Raw genomic sequence first — 14,226 nt, 5'->3', positions numbered from 1 at the left:
GAAAAAAAAAAAAACAGTGCAGTTAAAGTTACAGATTGAAATATTACACATTTAAGCTTAGGAAAACTATTTGTTTACGCAATTTTGTTGTGCATATGCATATGCATGACACTGTTCTCAAATGTAAGATCCGGTTACTTTTTGTTCTATCTTTAAAGTCTTTCCATCGGTGTGAGACACAAACGCTCAAGTATTACAAGATAGACGTACAAAATGACACCACACCTTGCATCTTCTTGAAGATTACGTAATCAGCCCCTTACGTCTTGCGTGTGGTGCCCCCTTTTCTTCCAAGGAGATGGGCACGCCCCGTAATCTATGCAAATCAGGCTACGCGCGCGCGCTGGGAACTGCTTCAGTCCAGCGCAAACCAGTTCTGTTCAGATCAGACGAGATTTTTGCTCACAGCAAGAGCGGCTTCAGTCTCAGTCTTTTGTCAACCACAGGGGCAAGGTCCTGACGTCTCGCCGTTTTCAACCTTCATTTTCTCATCTTTTGTGCAACTCTCACCCTACATTCCAGGTAAATAATGTTCTTTGTATGATATATACATCATTTTTACCTGTATACTATTGAATGTGTCTGTGCGATGTATCTCAGTAGCGCTTTCAAACGACCGCTTTCCTTCGCCACAAACTCGCGATTCGTGATTTGACTTGCTTTGTTTGCTCGCTATCGTGAAGATTTATTACAACGCTATACGCGAGTGACATATCAAAAATCGATCGCCGTTGTTGCGGCGCGTGTTGTGAGCTTGTATGAAATATTTTTTTTGACGCGTGAGTCTCCAAGGCTTGCCTCGCGTCTTTGTTTCGCGTCTTTGTTTGCGTCTTTGTGTGCACTGAAAGGTCTTTGAAAAAAACTTTCATTTGTCTACAATGGATGCAAACGGTAGTCTGTCGATAGTTTGTAAACTTGTCTCTAATTCTAACAAAAAGGTAAGATAGGCCAGAGAAAGCAGATAATAGTTTGAACGTTACCACAAAGGCGTAATATAGACAACTACACATCTACTGTCAAGGGACTTAAAATTAGTCTGACTCTCGAGGGAGCTCAAAAATCAGACGCCTTCCTTCACCCCTCCGTTTCATTTTGGTAGACCCCAAAGTTCTTTTTGATTATACTAAAGAAGATTGGTCTACAGAATTCTTAAAAATTGCTGTCGTAAATTTCCTAAAATACTATATCTCAACTTTAATAATTCATTGACGATATGCAAGTGAAATGCAGAAACAATGTATATCTTATACTATTCCGATAGCCCGGACACTAGACAAAGTTTCTTCGGGACATGTTAGCCCTAGAACCGAGGAGCTGTCATGTGTAGGCCCCGGAAGCAGTCTGGCACCGAGGCTAGGGCGCATCACGCCACCTCCTTACTTTGGATGAGATCCAGATTTCGCTACTAGCAGGCTTGACGTCACAGTTAAAGTCTCGAAGCAGATGTTGGGTTTCCAACGTCTATATTATACTTTGTTAGTAGTAGAAGTTTCTTTCTATGAGGGGAGCGAATAGAACGCATTGCACGGAAAAGACGCACAGCAAAATCTGTGCACACGTGTAAACTAACCCCACAGCTGCTTGAAATTGATACCCCACAAAAAGCATTTGTAAAGCAAGGTTCTAACCCTACTCGGGTACGGTTTGAGCGGTTGTAATACAGTACTGTACTCATTTCGGATGGTGAAGTAAAGCACCATCAACGGTTATTGTATGAATGCTTCAGGTGTATGCGTCACGCGTCAAACCTCTGCACGAAAAATAACCCTACACATTTATCAGGAAGAGTAGGGGTGACCCGGTGGGCTTACCGGAAAACTTGATCCGTAAAAAGCCACATTGCTCTGGCAAATGCCACTTAAAAAGAAGCACCATGCTTTAGCTTAGTTGGGGATGATTCCTTTACTAAATTAACAATGGTGTCGGCCCGTATTCTACAGAGATATCCGACACCCGCCCGTATCAAAACACTTATCCGTGGCACCCGCATACGACGTAGTTGGCTATAGTTTGTAAAAGAAACATTGATGTAACCTAATGCCAGTGACTGTTGCTGGAAAGCGTAACAAGAGAGTGACTGAGGGGATAGAAAGATAGAGAGACAGAGACAAACAGACAGGCAGGCAGAGAGACAGAGTGGGAGATGGAGAGACAGACAGAGACACACACACACAAGTCGACAGACAGACAGAAAGGGAGAGGGATAGAGACAGACATACACACACCCACACAGAGAGAGAGAGAGAGAGAGAGAATTTACACGCTTGCGTGTTTTAGTGTAAACTTAGGACAGCGTTTTAGATGTATTATTTTTTACCTTAATATTTTGCCTCGTTTTCTTTGTGTTTTTGTCTGCCGACAGTGTAACTTAAATTTTTCCTCAGGATATAGGGCTAAGGAACGTTGTTATTCTTATTCAGATGATAAAATGATTAGAAGAAACCAAATTATTAATAACAGAAACAGAAATCAAATCATTCTCGGAATGATTAGATTCTGTTTCCTTTATTATTCTGTTATTATGATTCCACATAGTATCATCTGTTTCTTTATTTCATTATTTTGACATTTTGTGCACGTTACTTTTATTCCATTTATTTTTCATGAATTCTACAAGCGTAGACACCCATTTACAACAACATAACCCACACGTGTACTGAACTTCTTGCCACTCTGTCTAAGAATGTCTGAGACGGTAAAATTGTTACGTTAGCCTTTATAGAAGTCCATCACAATTTACTATACCAGGGCTTGAAATACATTTTTCTGCCTACCTGCACTGGTGCAGGAAACATTGAAAATTACCTGCACCAGACAACTTTTACCTGCACCACTGTGAAATTAGGAAGTATGGATCATACTAAAAGTTTTCGGGAACCATTGCTATTTTTTTCTTTGATACTTTATAGGTGGTAACAGTCAATGCAGCTAATAACTAACAATCCATATACCGATAATTCTAATAGGACATTTATGCGTAAAATCCGTCCAGCAGATGGACCAGTGCAGGTAAGGTGCAAGTAGACATCAGAAATACCTGCACAGCTCCAATTTTACCTGTACTAACCTGCATATGCATGTGGTATTTCGAGCCCTGTATACATTGTATAAGTTATAAGGTGTCATTCACCATCTTAGAAAAGAACACAGTACGTACAACACCCGTTTCTTAGAAGATTACCTTTCGACGCAGACCCCGAAAGAACTACGCCTGAACTACCCCTTATTCTCTTTCCCTTCAGTAAATAAGTCTAGCATTTATTTAATAGAAGTGCACAGACAAGGAAAGCAAAACACCCCGTTGTGAAAAAAATTACCTTCGCATAGACCCCGAAGACGTAACGCCTGAACTATCCCCTATTGTCGTCCACCCATAGCAGGCAGAGATAGCAAAAGCCTTAACGCACACGGCTATGTCCCAACAGGCTTAAGAAGATACTTTTCTTCTTTATTTTTTACTGCCGTGAGGATAAAGCAACATTCATTAACCTTGTTTGATACAGCTTTGCGACCATGATCGTTAAATCCCATATATATATCCCGGAGGCGTCTTTCTTTAATTAACATTGTACAGTGTCTGAATTTCAGTTCCTGTTACAGTATTTCCAGATAATATTCATGGGATTTGAGCATCGAGAATCTAATAGTTTGCTGTAGGTTTACGAATCGTCAAGAATACACAAAAGGTTCTCAAATCCTTGTGTATTTCCTTCTTATATTTCGTTGTGAACATTTTCTTGAATTTTAGAATGTAACTCGAACGGACCTATTTAAAGGTACGTTTCAGAAACATTCTATACTGCAATTCTTCTTCTTTTTCTAATTGTTCTAGACGTTATTGGCCGGATGCATGCGATCTGTCAAACAATTTATCACCCACGCTTTTGTTTGAGATACTTCTCCTAATGTGTTTTAGACGCCGGATGCCGGTCTCCTATAACACAGTTAAAGTATGATAAAAATAATAATCATATTTCCTGTGGTTCACGTAAAATCCATACTAAAATCTCACGGTACCCAATAACATCCTTGGAGTGCCATTGCCGTCAAGCTATGATAATAGATGCCATATTTCAAACGCCCGCCGTTTGTTAAATCATGGTTGTCTTTCTGCACACGTTGTTCTTGGTGTCAGACCAACAACGCGGGCCTCCAGCCGATTTCTTCGGCAGCCCATTGCTGTATGCCCGCCGATCTAAATTGGCGGTCCGCTGCGATTTCTTCGGCAGCCCATTGCTGTATGCCCGCCGATCTAAATTGGCGGTCCGCTGCGATTTCTTCGGCAGCCCATTGCAGTATGCCCGGCGATCTAAATTGGCGGTCCGCTGAGGTTTCGCACGATGGAATTTTAGTATAGTAGAAGCCGTTTAATTGCACACCCCATTTGCCAGCATATTTCGTGCAATTATCCGGGTGGTGCAACAAAGCGAAGTTATCCAGATGCACCGCACCACCACGGGCTTTGGGGATTCCATGCAATTAATAGAAGTGTGCGATAAACTGTTGTGCAATTTACTGGCTTCGAAATGTACCAGGGCCCGAGCCAAACCTTCTCGGGCAGAACCTCCCCGGGGCGATAAATATGATGGGCGGGCGTACTGTCTTGAACCACCGAAGATATTGGCTACTGACCCGGTACACATAGTCAGCTGGGGTCCATGGTATACACGCATATTCCTAAGCTCTGTTACAAATGTATTAGAACATAGGCGTCGTATGTGAAGGAAAACGCCTTCTGATAGGCATAAGAGATAAGCCCAAATGTTGGTTTAATTGCAAGTAACCAATCAACCGTGGGATCTTGTTAAGCTCGTTTAAGCTTGAAGCTTTCTACAGCATTATCAATAATGTACACAGCAAGAAGAGAATGCCTTGGTTCAGGGAAGACAGGACTCCCTTTTAAAAAACAGAACCTGGAATTAAATTTTTGTTACAGGATTTATATGCTAGACACGATCGAAAACCCATGTGTATACGTCAATCCTTTTAGGATGTATCGTGTACTAGTATTATCATGCAAACAATCGAGCCTCCTAATACCCATGAAGAATTAGGCCATAGATATCGGCTTGAAACGTGACTAAATTGCGACTTCCCCAAATCCTGGTGCCTTGCTGTCATGGCGACGGTGAGCTCATTTGCATAATTGGCGGTAACGTTCATCGATTTTAATCAACCGCCCGAGATTGAATCAGCGTGTTTCTGGAAAGGCCATGGCAAGGCTTGTGTCTTTGGGTGGTCTATGGAACAGAAGGGAGTCTGATAAATTCTCGCGAGAGTTTTGAGAAAACTTTGTTTATTCTCACGAGAGTTTACCTACTGTGGCGAGACTTCGATCGTTTTGACTACGTATAGGAAACCTGTTATCACACTTAATTAAATGATATCACTGGATGCATGCATAATAAGAGGCAATTTCTCACAGTATTTCTTTAAGGATAATTGAACTTTTTTCTTTATTCTGATTACAACATAAGGTTGGTTTCAATGAGGAATAACGATTAGAGTGAAGCACAAGAAGTAACGGAAAATACTAAGCCTGCAAATATTCCGCACATGTACTAGTACATGCGTACATGCACTGTTGGATAAAAGAATGTCACTGTTAATGATTAAATGAAGGTAAATTGTTGACGTCTAAAGCAAAGGGGAGACTGCGCTTTTTTTGGTTAAGTTATTTTAATCAGGCAAACGAAATTGAATCAACGTGTTTCTTGAAAGGCCATGGCAAAGGGTAGTGCCTCTGGAATAGAAAGGAGTCTGATGAACTCACGCGAGAGTTTTGGGTGGAAACTTTGTCTGTTCTCGCGAGACTTAACTTTACTCGCGAGAGTTGGGCCTAATCGATTTCATGCATTCCCGGATGTACTGCTTCATAAACGTAATGACTAATGTCACGCTGGATTTAATGTTCATTTGGAATACATATCATATTTGCATGATACATATATCATGTATCATTTGTAGAATGAAACTAAGATGAAATTTCCCTCTTCTTTCTTATCCGTGCTTGCTTTGTACATGTATTCCTTTGGCAACTGAGAGTTGAGGACACGTTTTGAATTATAAGTAGCTTTGGGAAGCTCTTGGAAGTAATAAGTCTGCAAAGGTCTAATACATATACAGGCAACTTGAGATAAAAGCAAGCCTCTCACAATACTGAGACAAAAACATAACGTAATATCTGATGTTAAAAAGCATAAGGGAGACCTCCATTTTTGTGCGGCCAATTGACTCCTCTGCATGCTGGCTAAACTTCTTTCCCAGCTTATGATACTATCTTATTTTATGCTACCACAAGATCTGCTTTGAGACTACACAAAGACAAGATCTATAACATTTCTTTTCAGTTTTTTTTTTAAATTGTAGGTTTATGGCCCCCTTCATTTGACACACTGAATACGTTAATACATGGCATGTATTAACGTATTCAGTGTGTCAAATGAATTGCTTAGATGTCCCTATCTTGTATTCTAAAAGGGAAATGGGGATGCGTTGGAAAATGAGAGACTATAGCCTTAACCCTATTCAGACCGGGGGGGGGGCTTTTGAGGCCCGCGCTAACTTCGATGTCCTATAACGCCAGAACGGCTTACGCTAGTGCCACCAAATTTGGTGAGTTTTCCTAAAATATTGTTGGCAACAATTTTACGAAGTTTGACAAATTTTCCATTTTTTCGTGTTGCCATGGCAACCGTTTGTTGACAGGCAGTTTTGCCAAAAATCACTATTTTTGGTTCTAATTATGTATTTTTCACATTTATTTGCTATATTACTGCGATTTTGTTACATAAATAAAATCTTCTATTATTCAGCATATCTTTCATAATTATATATGCATAAATTATGCTAATTTGATGACGTCATCAGCCCAAAATCCAAGATGGCGGACCGAATGGCCAGATCAAGAATAACAAGCTAATTATCCCTTAAAATTTGTAACTACCTGGTATTTTTTCATCAAAAACCATCTAAATGAATGAATTTAGTCTATTTCCATTGCCCTTTGTGATTATTTGTTGCAAAAAAAGTATTTTTAAAAATTCAAGGTGGTGGATATAATATGGCCGAGCCCAACTCGTATCTTAGATGTGCATGACGTCATTTTATGACGTCATATTGACGTCATTGATGTTGCTATTGGCAACGCAAGTCGTAATAAACATTATTATTCTGTTATCTACACTTGTTGTTACATTTTTGCAGCATAACTTGAAGTTTTCTGAGAATACCCATTTTTCATGGGTTTGGCCAATGTAATCAAATTGATGACGTCATAATTACGTCATATTACGTCAACGTAACGTCAAACGTCAAATACTTGTCAGATATTATGTCGAAATCATGTCCTGAAAATTTGGTGGCCCTACGGCACGTTGTTTTAGAGTTATAGAACTTAGAAGTGGAGGGCCTCAAAAGCCCCCCCCCGGTCCAGGGATGACCAAAAAAGCCCGGTCTGAATAGGGTTAATACAAGTGTGTATGGGTTTATGCCTAGCGGTTTAACGGCCGTTTGGGTGTCAGATTTAATAGGGCAGCAAGGGCTTGAAGGGCTTAGTGTCAAATGACTTTAGGGTGCTAATATGTGTCGCCGTGGGACAGTTCATATTCCATCTAGATACAAGAGTTCCTGTTTCAGACGAATCTATCTCAGGTAATGTATAATAAATAAAGAGGTCAACCTTTGAATCATTGTGAAAATTGGGCGTAGATTCTATAATATACGTTGAAAAAGAAGAGGTTATACGATATAACTCGAGTGTTATACGTTCAAATATTAATCTGAATTTCATGGAAGAAGATATTTGCAACTGCATTTCACTTAAAAAATCTATCAATTTAAATTTTTAACATTTTAACTTAAGATATAGAAACCGGCCGACCCTCCGCGGCAGTACCGTAACAGGCCTCTTGCTGGGCCAAAATCCAATGCTTTCTAGATATTACCAAAACCTACCTACATGCAAAATATCAATAGCCAGGCTAAAATATCAATACATTCCATCCAGAACGTCTCAAGATATGCTATTCAACTACATACAGACACACTTACAACAACAATACAATAACAAACATTGTGAAATACGTAACCTTCTTTGCGAAGGTAAATATAATATATCTTCAATAAAAGTTATCGACGCATTCAAAACTGTAGGTCACCGCCAGAGCACCGATTATTTTTTCGTACGACATGTTTTGAATCTTAAACCCCTGACGTTTATATCTTTCTAAAATAATTTGTATTCTACGGGGGTGTATCATACCAAAAGGTCTGCCTAGTCTGTGTGGGTAATGTGACTTGTAGGCGCCATGATATACATAGGGGCTTACTGGCAACTTCCAAGAAACAATGTAAGAAAAACAAGAAAATGCATATGGCGCCAACAGTAAATATAATATTTGTGAGTTAGAGAGATGAAGTTAAAATACTGGATCAAACTTTAGAAACATGAAAATTTACGACGAAAATTTGTGTACGATCTTAATATTTGTTTTGTTTTCATGTAGCCAGTAGCTTAAATATTACATGACTTTCCTCATTGATTCTGAAAGACGAATACAATATAGTTCTAAGCAAAATGACAGAACGACAAATAAACAAAGAATATGATTTTCAGGTTATATTGGTAAGGCTTTTATCTTGATTCTGCCCAGCGCCAGGCAACTAAAAATCGAAAGATATTTCTCTCATCGATTTCAAAAAAAATAATAATACACATGTCTCTTAAGGCAATGAAAGGATAACAAACTAAAGGAGGAATATCGAAAATGTGTGACAGTTGCTCTCGTATGTTATAGGATTTAGCTACCACCCTGCAGCAAGTTTATTAACTAAAATATATATGGATGTTCCTACTTCAATTTGAAGGACGAATAATGCACACTAGATCTGGAGACAATAAAAGAACGACAAAACAAATATTTTATTATCATAAGAATTTATGAACATTCGGCTGATGCTCAAGTTGGATTTTGTTGCTATTCTACGGCCAGTAGCTAATAGACATAAATAATTTTCTGCATTACATAGCGCTACAATGACAAAAAAATAAAATTCATGACGAAAATGAAAATCGTGGCGAATTTGAAATGTACCAAGAAGGAAGAAACTGAAGGAAATAAAGACATTTTTTAGATTAAAATATGAATAGAACATATTACTCTACAGGCAATGGAATGACCTCAAAATAAAAGAATACCGCAAAACAATGTCACATTCTATGCTAACGTTAGGAGAATTTGGAAGTTACCCTGAAGCTACCAATTGGAAGATATAGAGATTCTCCTCATTAAGTTCACAAGACGAATGCCACACAACGCCACAGGCAACGAGCCAGCGCAAACTAAATTATCCCGAACGACCGAGTTTCGTTTTATCGACGTTCAACGTCGACGTGATTCACGGCGTCGTCCCACCATGACGTTCATCTTCCCAGAAGACTAATATCTTGTCAAGACACAACGGTATTACCTGCACAACTTGGTCGTTTTTCAACCGTTATTTGGATGTGAATGTTGGCATATATCGATAGTTGTATGGTGCGCTGCAGAAGTGGTTTTAAAATGAATATTTGGATTATCAATAACGTCATATATGACCTTGTCCTTGGATTGAAAACAAGCAATTGAAGATAACATACCTCCTTGAAACATTCAGAGTTTTTTTTCCCCATTCAGATTGTTTGTTTATTTCGTATAGCTCATGCTATTTCAGATACATGTATTAATGATTTCCATTTACCTTCTTCCCTTGCTTAATTTACAAAAGATCTTGGCGTTGCATTCAAGACAAAAAGTCGAAGACCTCGTAACTATGTGAAACATTTAGAGTCCATTTTCATTACTTAATGCCATAGCCATAGCCATTACAGTATTGTTAATGGTCCTCCCCTTACCTTCTATCCTTAATTAATCCCAGCCATCTTTTATTAAATGTTTTTTTAAGGTCGTGGGCTAACCAGCTATTCATAAACTATACCACAATATTTTTAGGAAAAGAGTGCACGTGTCGGTAGTATATAGAATGTTTTATGGGGTCACAATGTTGTTATTTTACGTGAATCCCAACAACCACCCACCGACAAAAATTCACATAAATGTATCAAAATGATTTTGAATTCTCAAAAGAGTACCCCTTTCGGAGCTGAACCTTTTTCAGTTGGTAAAAAGTGTGAATAAAGTGCCCCAAAGTTTCACGGTCGAACATTTTCACCATTTTGGTTCCGCCATACTGAAGCGCAGTGATTGATGGGAACGTTTAGTACAATTAATGCCTAGCAATAAAACAAAAACAGCGAGTCAATCGATATTTCCAATAAAATTCCTTCAAAAGATACTGAGATTTGTGAAAGGGTGCCATGTATCAAATTATAGGGAACAGTAATAATAAATGTAGTGACATTTCAAAATTGTGCTTACTGACATTTTCGAAGAATAGAAATTTTAAATGCACACAATTCTCTATGATCACTTTGGCTTTTTTTTCCACAAATGGGATCTAGTCAACGTTTAATTATTGTAATTTATAAATGTCTATATTTTGAAGTACAGTAAGCTAAAATGTAAAATATTACAAGATATAATGCAGCTGTTTTTAGCAGTTACATTGTAGCACTACTTTTTATTGTTCAAAATTTGGGCCATAATCATTATGTTAAATCTTAATGAATACAATTTCTGTTTACCTTAGTGGGTTTTTTCTTGAACATAGGCACCCCCTTCAATGCAGAAGGGGGTGCCTAATGTAAAACCCAGGCACGTGTTTGTTTTTATAGTTGCTAAAGTCAAGCTACAAAACTGATTGGGTGTTACGTCGATAAAGGTTAGACAACAAGGCAATAAAGGAGCTTAGAATAACAATTATTAAAGGAACTAAATAAGACTCTATCCTCTTAGTATACGTAGATAGTTTGCTATATTGTTTTTAATACCCATCACACAAGGACGTTATATAAGGTCTTAGCAGCTTTACCAATGGGCAACTAGGTGACGTCAGTGCAAGGTATCCGCAAATTTTTCACCTGCTCTACAAATAATGTCGAAGTTTGACAGCTCGTTGATTATAGGCTAGGGGCTATCTGTCTTCTTGCTGTCAGCTCTCATCGACTTGAATAATCACTAACGCGCGTGAAACGAATAACATGAGCCAATATTGCCTCCCAGGGACATGAAAGTTTCACCTAATATGCTCGGCGCTGAAGCGGCTACGTTGGGAACAAGATAAGAGAAAGTCGATTGAAAACCGATGGATGCGTTATAAATTAGACGGACGCGGACGAAATTTGATTAAAGGGGCCTTTTTGAGGTGATAAAATCACTGGGGCGAAACGTGTATGGTGAATTGATGTGTACCTAAACGTAACATCAGTTACAGATAAAAAATGTAGATGTTTAGGTATAGGTCTGGAACGCTAGTTCAACTTTATTCTTGGGGTAACCTTTATCCGTTGTTATATCAAACCTCAATATTTCAAGTACAAGCGTAACCTATCAAGTTTTTATATCAAACTGCAATGTATGTTCAAAATATCATAGTTTGAAACCACCGCCCGTTAACTTAATATCCCTAAATGCCCTGTTTTTATAAACGACGAATATAGGTTACCCCGTGGAGAAAGGTAATAAAAAGTTACCTTAGCAATATTGGTAACGTAACCTGTGGTCTTCAATAATAACAGAAACACGAACGGTTAACAAAACAAGTTCAATTACACCTTAGCTATAGGTATCTCATAGTTTCGAGAGATTTTCAATTCACAGATTGCAACACAAATTCAATATTTTTATCTTTTGTTGTAGGGCTGGGTATCGGTACTGCGTACCGGTACAAAACCGATTTTTCTTATTGGACCGGTCCAGAAAAACCGGACCTGAAAAAATTGGGTGGACCGGATGTTGGACCGATTCGAAAATTAACAGATTATTTTATCAGGCATTCACACGTTTTAGCGCTTGCAGATGGAAGAAAATAACAAGAGTGAAGTAGAGTAGAATTTATAGTAATTTCTACCAAGTTTTACAGCCAATCGTGACAGGTACAGTTAGCGTTGTATGGTTTTAAAACGCCAGTGTAAGTCTAATACTCCACCAAACAGATTCTTTGTAGTGAAATGGACCATTGGTATGAGTCATACTGCATCAGGTCCAGGTTCAGGTCCGGACCTGGACCTAATCCTTTGGACCTGAACCGAACCTGGACCTGAATTTTCTGTACCGGTACCCAGCCCTATTTTGTTGTGATAATAACCATGTATAAATATTTGAGTAGTACATTCCAGTGAAGGTTATAGTTTTGATATTGAAGCAGAATGTATTGCCCATACCTAAACCGAGACCAACCATTCTACAGTACAGCATGCGAATCACGTTTTTGAATCGATCGACCGTTATCCTGAGGTGTCAATCACTTAGGGCTGTTGTTCCGGGCTCTTGTAAAACTGTTTCCAGGGGGTTTTATGTTGTCAATACAGTCAAAACTGCACAAGACGACCACCCAGGGGACCGATAAGATGTGGTCTATGTGGACAGGTGGATACTATAGACAGGATTTAATGCTTGTGTTAATGGGAAAATATACATGCCAAGGAATCACCAAAAATCAGTCCGTATGTGGAGGTAGTCACTCGTACAGGTTAGATTATACATGTTTGATTGCATGTGTATGTTAATATTTTTTACCGACATTAGAATTATTGGATGAGTAATAAATCTGGTATAAGGGGGCTGCCGAGGAAGATATTTTGAAATTTCTCTTTCGGGAGAAAGATATCTTTACTTCGAGACCTTTTTTTAACTCCAATATCTTGTCAGTTGAGAAATAATGAACGCCAAGTCTTATAACCTTCAAAAGCCGCCACACCTGGCTAGGTCTTTACTGCCTTCCAGCACAAGGGACGCATAAATGTCACAGGCTATTACAGTATGTGGCAATGAGATGTTCAACCCCCAACGGTGCAAAGCAGTTTATCTAAGAAATGGATTCGTGCCGTAGTTGGTATTTTTCTTGTCGTAGGCACGCTCCTCTTGTCATCTATAATAACATACCACAATAAATTCGTAATCACTATTAATAAAACAAATTCCAATCCCAGACTTTTTATGAGGAAATATGATCCCCCTAACACCATTCCAAGAAAAGGCAATAAAAATGATGTGATTTTCAAATGCATGAGAAGAATTTAAAGAAGAGTATAGCATTAGACATGGAGCCACTAGACGTCCAATTCTTATCCACAAAAACTGCATGCGTCAAAGAGGACTTATGTTATTTCTACCGCTGGTGGTGGCATTAAATGTGTCTACATAGGTAAATGTAAATGTAGTCCCAGACCCTTTTAAGGGCCGTAGTAGCAGTGGCTTTTTATCCACTGTGTCTAGGGTACAGTATTCTGTAATATCTTCTATCTTCTGTCATGCTTTTACAAAAAACGCAAATATCTAAATTCTATTAACAAAATTGGCGAAAATAACAACACAGTGCCGCAATGAACGAACCCCGCAGTGCCGCATCATTGCCTCAAGTGCAGTGAGATATTACCTCTACATAACAGTCAACTTTGCTCGAAAACAACGTTCTTGCCTCTTCCTGTTATGATGAATATTGACGAAAATGACGCGCAGCACCCACGTCTTTGACGTAATATTCAGCTTTCGATAGTCATGAGTTCTGAACTCGACAACATAGGAACAAGCCTAAATTTAGTTAAAAGACGTGATCGCTATATACAAAAAGGTTTCCACAGAAAACAGACATAGGTGCACTTATTGTTTGACGTCACGCATATACAGCGTGGGTGTTTTCTGGAGCGTTGCCATGTGCGTGTGCGTCACAACTGGCGTAAGAATACGTTTTTCTATTGTAATATGATAATTCAATTACTGGACGCTAAACCATTACCAAAGAACTGCTTACCTCCAAGGAGACTAAACGCCATTTTAGGTTTTGTCATCTTCACTGAGAAGCCTATACTTACAGGTAGAGATTTTTATTTTCTTACTTTTTACTAAACAGACTACCTAAAGAAGCTATTTTTTTACCTCGACTTTTAAACCAGGGTGCTATAGCTACCTGATTGATCGAATGTTTTGATATTTAGCACGTAGGTATGACTTTTTTTTTAACGAGTTTGCTCAGTGCAGGGCCGTTAACCACTTCATACACTGAAATACGCTCACGGTAGCAGCAGAATCATCAAGCTTCGACAAATTCGACTTACTGACTCAATAG

At 38.8% G+C, this 14,226-nt stretch overlaps 1 protein-coding gene across 1 annotated transcript in view; it reads left to right on the top strand.

The window, feature by feature from the left end:
* The first annotated feature begins 333 nt into the window (after window positions 1–333).
* Window positions 334–14,226, top strand: part of LOC118406745 — a 21,661-nt gene continuing 7,768 nt past the window's right edge. The window contains exon 1 of the mRNA XM_035807044.1: window positions 334–522. The gene's annotated coding sequence lies outside the window, so the exon portion shown is untranslated. The remainder of the gene's footprint in view (window positions 523–14,226) is intronic.

Source organism: Branchiostoma floridae, chromosome 19, assembly GCF_000003815.2.
Source record: "Branchiostoma floridae strain S238N-H82 chromosome 19, Bfl_VNyyK, whole genome shotgun sequence".
Classification (NCBI taxonomy): domain Eukaryota; kingdom Metazoa; phylum Chordata; class Leptocardii; order Amphioxiformes; family Branchiostomatidae; genus Branchiostoma; species Branchiostoma floridae.
The sequence above is the reverse complement of the archived record's forward strand: the minus strand, read 5'-3'. Positions and strand labels throughout refer to the sequence as shown.